The sequence below is a fragment of the Papio anubis genome, chromosome 10 (genome assembly GCF_008728515.1).
Source record: "Papio anubis isolate 15944 chromosome 10, Panubis1.0, whole genome shotgun sequence".
Lineage (NCBI taxonomy): Eukaryota > Metazoa > Chordata > Mammalia > Primates > Cercopithecidae > Papio > Papio anubis.
This window is the reverse complement of record NC_044985.1, coordinates 58,421,315-58,427,314: the sequence shown is the minus strand read 5'-3', so window position 1 is coordinate 58,427,314 and position 6,000 is coordinate 58,421,315.

Sequence of the window (6,000 nt, the reverse complement as noted above, 5' to 3'; positions counted from 1 at the left end):
AGGGCCTGGATTACACAGAACCTTTGGATTAAAAACATTTAATCTCCAAAGAATGTACAAACAGACAATAAGCACATGAAAAGATGCTCAATATCACTTCAGGGAAATACAAATCAAAATAACAGTGAGACACCATGGTCGCCCACTAAGATGACTACAGTAAAAAAGAAAGATCATAACAAGTGTCACAAGAATGTGGAGAAATGAGAACCCTCATATGTTCCTGCAGAGAATGTGAAAGGGCAGTGCCACACTGGAAGAGAGTTTGGCAGTCTGCAAAAAGTTCAAAAGAGTTACCATTTGACCCGGCCATTCCACTCCTATGTACACACCCAGGAGAAATGAAAACAAATTCCTGTGCGTGGATGCTCAGAGCAGCATTACTCATAATAGTAAAAAAATGGAAGTGACCCAAAAGTCCCAGTGATAGACAGAGAAACAAAATGTGGTGTAGCTGTATGTACTAGTTTGCTACAGCTGCTGTAATGAAGTGTACCACAACCTAAACAACAGAAACGTGTTGTCTCACAGCTCTGGAGGCTGGAAGTCTGAGGTCAAGGTGTTGGAGTGGTTGGTTCCTTCTGAGGGCTATGGAGAAAGGAGCTGTTCCAGCCCTCTTTCTTTGGCTTGTAAATCTCTGTCTTTGTGTTTGAACAGCTTTTTCCCTGTATGCACTACTGTGTTGAAATTTTCCTTCTCTATAAGGACACCAGTCACTGGATTAGGACCTGCCCTACTTACCTCATTTTACCACGATTATCTTGAAAGATCCCGTCATCAAATAAGGCCACATTTTGAGGTGCTGGAGGTTAGGACATCAACATATAAATTTCTAGGGGACAAAATTCAACTCCTCACACTCTACAGTGAAATATTATCCAGCCATGAAAAGGAACAAAGTGTTGATCCATGCTACAACATGGCTGAACCCTGAAAATATCATCCTAAGTGAAAAAAGCCAGACATGAAAGGTCACATATTGTGTAATTCCCTTTATGTGGGACGTCCAGAATAGGCAAATATATGAAAGTGGCAAGGAGATTACTGATTATCTAGGCCTGGGAGTGTTGTGGGTGATAGCTAAAGGATACAGAAATTTGAAGGCTGGGGGTGAAAATGTTCTGAAGTTGATTTTGTGATGGATGCTAAAAACCATTGAGTTGTATATTTTAAAATGTATGGTATGTGAATTATATCTCAATAAAACTGTTAAAGGGGGGAAAGCTATGTCATAAAAAACGTTCAGAGTTTATTGATCAGAAAAAAAAATCTACATGGTTTCTTTAAAAATTATAGCTGAGACATGTTTGGGCCCCAGGGCCCTCCTTTCTCAGATTTGCTGGCACTGCAGGCTTTCACACACTTGATTTGCTCCATGGTAAGGTTTGTACAGAGTGCAACATATTTTTGGACAGATGAGTAGCACATTTGTTTCTGTAATTTGTTTTCCTTACATAGTTTCTGAGGGAAGTGTCCATTGGTAATCTTGTTGCCAGTTGGAAAAATTTTTATCCTTATCTGTCTGGAAAATTAAGTCTATTTTATCTTTTTCCTCAAGGTAATCTTGTCCAGGTTTGACAGCAGGTCATCTTGCTGGGGGTTCCATGCTCCTAGTGACAGAAGAAGACCCAACCACACCCCCTGCCCCAAGGACGTGTAAAGTGACACCAGACTTACTCTTCTGCTTTAATAGTAAATAAAAAAGAAGCTGAGCTATGGTTTTGTAAGATGCAACCAAAATGGAGACTAGAATGAGATTGTGCAAGGATGGTTCTGCCCTAAACTGTCTGAGAAAGGGAGAGAAACGCTCCCACCAGCAGGTACAGCATCTGTGGGAATAAACGGGAAGGTTCGTGCTTGTGCTGAGTAAGGTCTGGGGAGTAATAGAAATTCTCACGAAAGGCTGCGGGATGGGGAGAGACACCTAAGGCGAGAGTTGGGCAAAGCCCATCCTGGCTTAACTGGGAGCAGGAAGTGTCCAGAAGTATAGGGAGGTTTTTGTCAACTAAGGAACAGTGCTGATGTGGCAAGAAGGAGAACAGGGCAGGGCATGGAGCCCAGAGGGGAGATGGGGGTGATCCGCGACATCAGGTAGAGTGAGAGTGCGCAGACAGTCATGATCCTGTCAAGGCCAAGGGTATTTGGAGGGGCCTGTGTTCTGTAGTCTCCCACTGTCTACCTAGGAGATGGCTGTAACCTAGCCCTGGGGGTAGAGAGAGGAACTTTAGGGGGGCTTCTCCATAGAGGCCAGGAGAGGAAGGGGCTTCAGGAACAAGATAAGCAGCAGTGCTGGCCTTTGGGGTTGGCCTGTCCTCATCTTCCCTCTGTTCACTTTCACATCTTCGTGTTTTGTAATGCAAAGTTCATTTGGAAACTTGTAGCCTCTTTTAGTTGCACTAAAGGCATCAAAGGAAGGGGGTATAGCTTTTGTCCACATTTAGGCTGCCGTTCTACAGGGCAGCTGGGCGTGAAGGGAGCACTAGCTGCAATGAGAAAGTGGGAGAGGAGAAACTCAGTGGAGGTGGGGGGGAGGGTTGCACAGCAGCTCCCCCCAGACAAATATTCTGCTGCCAGACGCAACCTTCCTATCATCAAGGATGGAAAACTGAGGCTGGAGAAATTCTTTACAAACAAACCTTGTTATACGAACCCATCTTCCCCAACACATCTCTACCCGATTAGCTCCCTAGCCCAAGCCCCTTTGTCTTTCCTCATTTTCACAACTTACTATGCTTTGTCCAATTCAGTACAGAAGTAACAGACTCTAACGGCTTCTTTGGGGCTTCATTTCGGTATGAGGCCACATAAAACTCCTGTGCCACATAAAACTTGTATTAAGTGAATTTGTTATGTTTTTTTCCTGTTAATCTATCTTATATCAATTTAATTCTTGAGCTCAGCCAGGACCCCAAGGGAATGGAGGTGCAGTTCTGCCTCCCCTCCAGTTTCTGGTGATAAGGGAGGGACCCTAAAAGGCAGGGATGCCCACTAGCTCTGCAGCTTGGAGATGGGACTGCGAAGACTGACAAAAGATGGTAGAAAGTAGGAAATCTTACCCACTCAGCTCTTCGATCTCTGTCTGTAGTGGCCAGTTGAGAAAGGGAGGTAAACATCATTCCTCGTCTTTTCCTTTCCAATTCAGATTGGCAGGAGAAAACACTTATAAGAATTAATTCCTCAAATTGTGACTTTTGTGAATTTGGTTCTGAGTACCCATTGGTTATTGATCACAGCCTCCCAGGAATGGTCCTTGTTTTTCTCATCTCTGTCTTTTGTGTAGTTTGTCATAAGAAGGAATATCACAAGATGTTGCTTTCATCTTGTTTTATGTCTTGAGAGCTTAGCTTGGGGACCAGTGAGGATATTCTCTGTGGTCTTCACTAGCAGAAGTCACAGGTCATCAGGCTTGCTTCAGGTGGCTAGCCAACTGGCTAGGAGTCCGGAACCAAAGTATCTCTTTGTCCCACTGTGCCAGTTCTTAGGGGAGTTTGTCTTAATTGTCTCAACTTCATTGCCTTGTTTAAAAGAAGGTCTGGTCGGCTGGGCGCGGTGGCTCAAGCCTGTAATCCCAGCACTTTGGGAGGCTGAGACGGGGGGATCACGAGGTCAGGAGATTGAGACCATCCTGGCTAACACGGTGAAACCCCGTCTCTACTAAAAAATACAAAAAAACTAGCCGGGCGAGGTGGCGGGCGCCTGTAGTCCCAGCTACTCAGGAGGCTGAGGCAGGAGAATGGCATAAACCGGGGAGGCGGAGCTTGTAGTGAGCTGAGATCCGGCCACTGCACTCCAGCCTGGGCGACAGAGCGAGACTCCATCTCAAAAAAAACAAAAAACAAAAAAAGGTCTGGTCGTTCTTAGGCTATCTTTGGAGCAATTTGGATGCCAGGACAGACAGTGCGTTTTTGCACCCTCTCTTGGAGGCATTTCTTGAGCCCATGGTTAAGTGATAAGAGGCTTCTTGGTTTTAAGCCATGAAAAGGCTTGTTGGTTTGAGTCACAATTGAAATAGGTATACTTTTGAAAATTCAGACTTTTGTATCTAAAGGGGTTTTGTTGTTGTTGTTTGTTTGTTTTGTTTTGAGAGACAGAATCTCGCTCTCTTGCCCAGGCTGGGGTTGAGTGGCACGATCTTGGCTTACTGCAACGTCCGCCTCCCGAGTGCAAGCAATTCTCCTGCCTCAGTGTCCCAAGTAGCTGGGACTACAGGCGTGCACAACCACGCCCAGCTAATTTTTGTATTTTTTAGTAGAGATAGGGTTTCACTATATGTTCCAGGCTGGTCTCGAACTCCTGATCTCAGGTGACCCACCCGCCTTGGCCTCCCAAAGTGCTGGGACTACAGGCGTGAGCCACTGGACCCGGCCAGTTGTTTGTTTTTAAAAAGTGCTCTCATCCTAAGCTGTCCTATTGGGTACCTATGGGAAAATCAAATTAAACGACACTAAATAATTTAATGGCTACCCTTAGTGGTTCCCTTAGCAAGATTAAAGAACACAATCAGACAGACTTAGAACAAAAGTTCAATCCACACCGCTATAAATTTTCCTTGGGTGGTGAGACTGCAAAAGCACTTATGTCACCAAAGCCCGGGACTTGGCAGGGGGCCCCAGCGCGGAGGCTGCAGCCCATGCTGACCGAGAAGGCTCGGAGCATCTCACGGTCATGAAAGAGCCTCCACCCCCACGCAGGAGGTCCCTGGAGGCAGGTCTGGAACTCTGTCCAGCCCTTGGGGTGGCAGTGCACTAGCGACCCTAACTACGAGCTCCAGGAACAGGCGAAACCTGCCGCACTCGGCTCCTAGGGGCCCCAATTCTGACAAAGGGAGGCTCCTTGTCTTTGATGGGCTTAGATCTGGAACCAACCAACCAGAGAGGAGAAAGAAAACGGATTCAAAGACAGGAAATAGAATCGGCTAAAAGCAGCGTTTAATAACCGCGTCCTGGCGAGGGAAGGGAACGGAAGGCGCCGATGCGAGGCCCGTGTGACTGAGTCGCGTCCCCTTGCCCTTCCCGTGTAATGGGACCAAGGAAGAAGCACCGTCCTACTGCCCGGGGCTCCTGCCCGCCACAGCCCCTCCCCTCCAGGTTTCCCAGCGCGGGAACTACGGGGCAAGTGCACTGCCTCGCCGCTCCACACTCGCTTGAACGCGTAAGAAATCCTCGTCAGACTCAGCTCCGGGCTGGGAGGGTCCAGCCCGCAGAGTCCCCGGCGCAGCAAGCTGGCCCCAGCCCGGGTGGCGGTTCGCACCCACGCACGTCCAGCCGGGGTCACCACCTGGAAGCGCTGCATCCCATCACCTGCCTCGGGTTCTTCCAGTGCCCACCGAATCCACTGCCCAGTTACGGGGAGGATCGTACGGGGTGTGGGGAGGAACTCACAGCACCCTGGAAAACAAACCTTACGCACCCTGAGAGCACCAGGACCCTCTAGCAGCGACGCGCCTCAAGTTGCTGCAGAGGCTGCAGAAGGTACATCTAGCCCTGTCTACATGGGCTCCTTGGGCGGAATGGATCATCTCACTTTCCAACCCGAGCAAATCCAAGCCTCCTGCGAACACCGCCGTCCCCAACAGCAACAAATTCATCCATCCCAGATTCGCCACCAGGGTGCGACGGTTCTGACCCTGCGGGCCTTACCCCTTGGCTTGCAGTGTTGACGCTGGACTGTCCGAAGGCTTTTGGCAAAGTTGCTTCCCAAGCGTGTTTACTGTGGAAGGGTGAACAGCCACCAAAGACACCACCTGCAACACAAGAACACAGGAGGTTAAGAGCCACGTTTCTTTTCTGAATTAGGGGCAAAAGTGAGTTTCAGGAAGATGATGCTTATAATTAGAAACTCTTAACTTTCCCCCACTTTTACCTTTTTAGATCCATGGTTCAATTGCAAATACCTTCATTAAGCTTAATTGTCATTTTTTAAAAAGGGATGGTAGGGGCTGCATTGGCAGGACTCACTTGTTCCTTCCCATAGGCTTTGTTCATTCCTCCCTGGGCACTT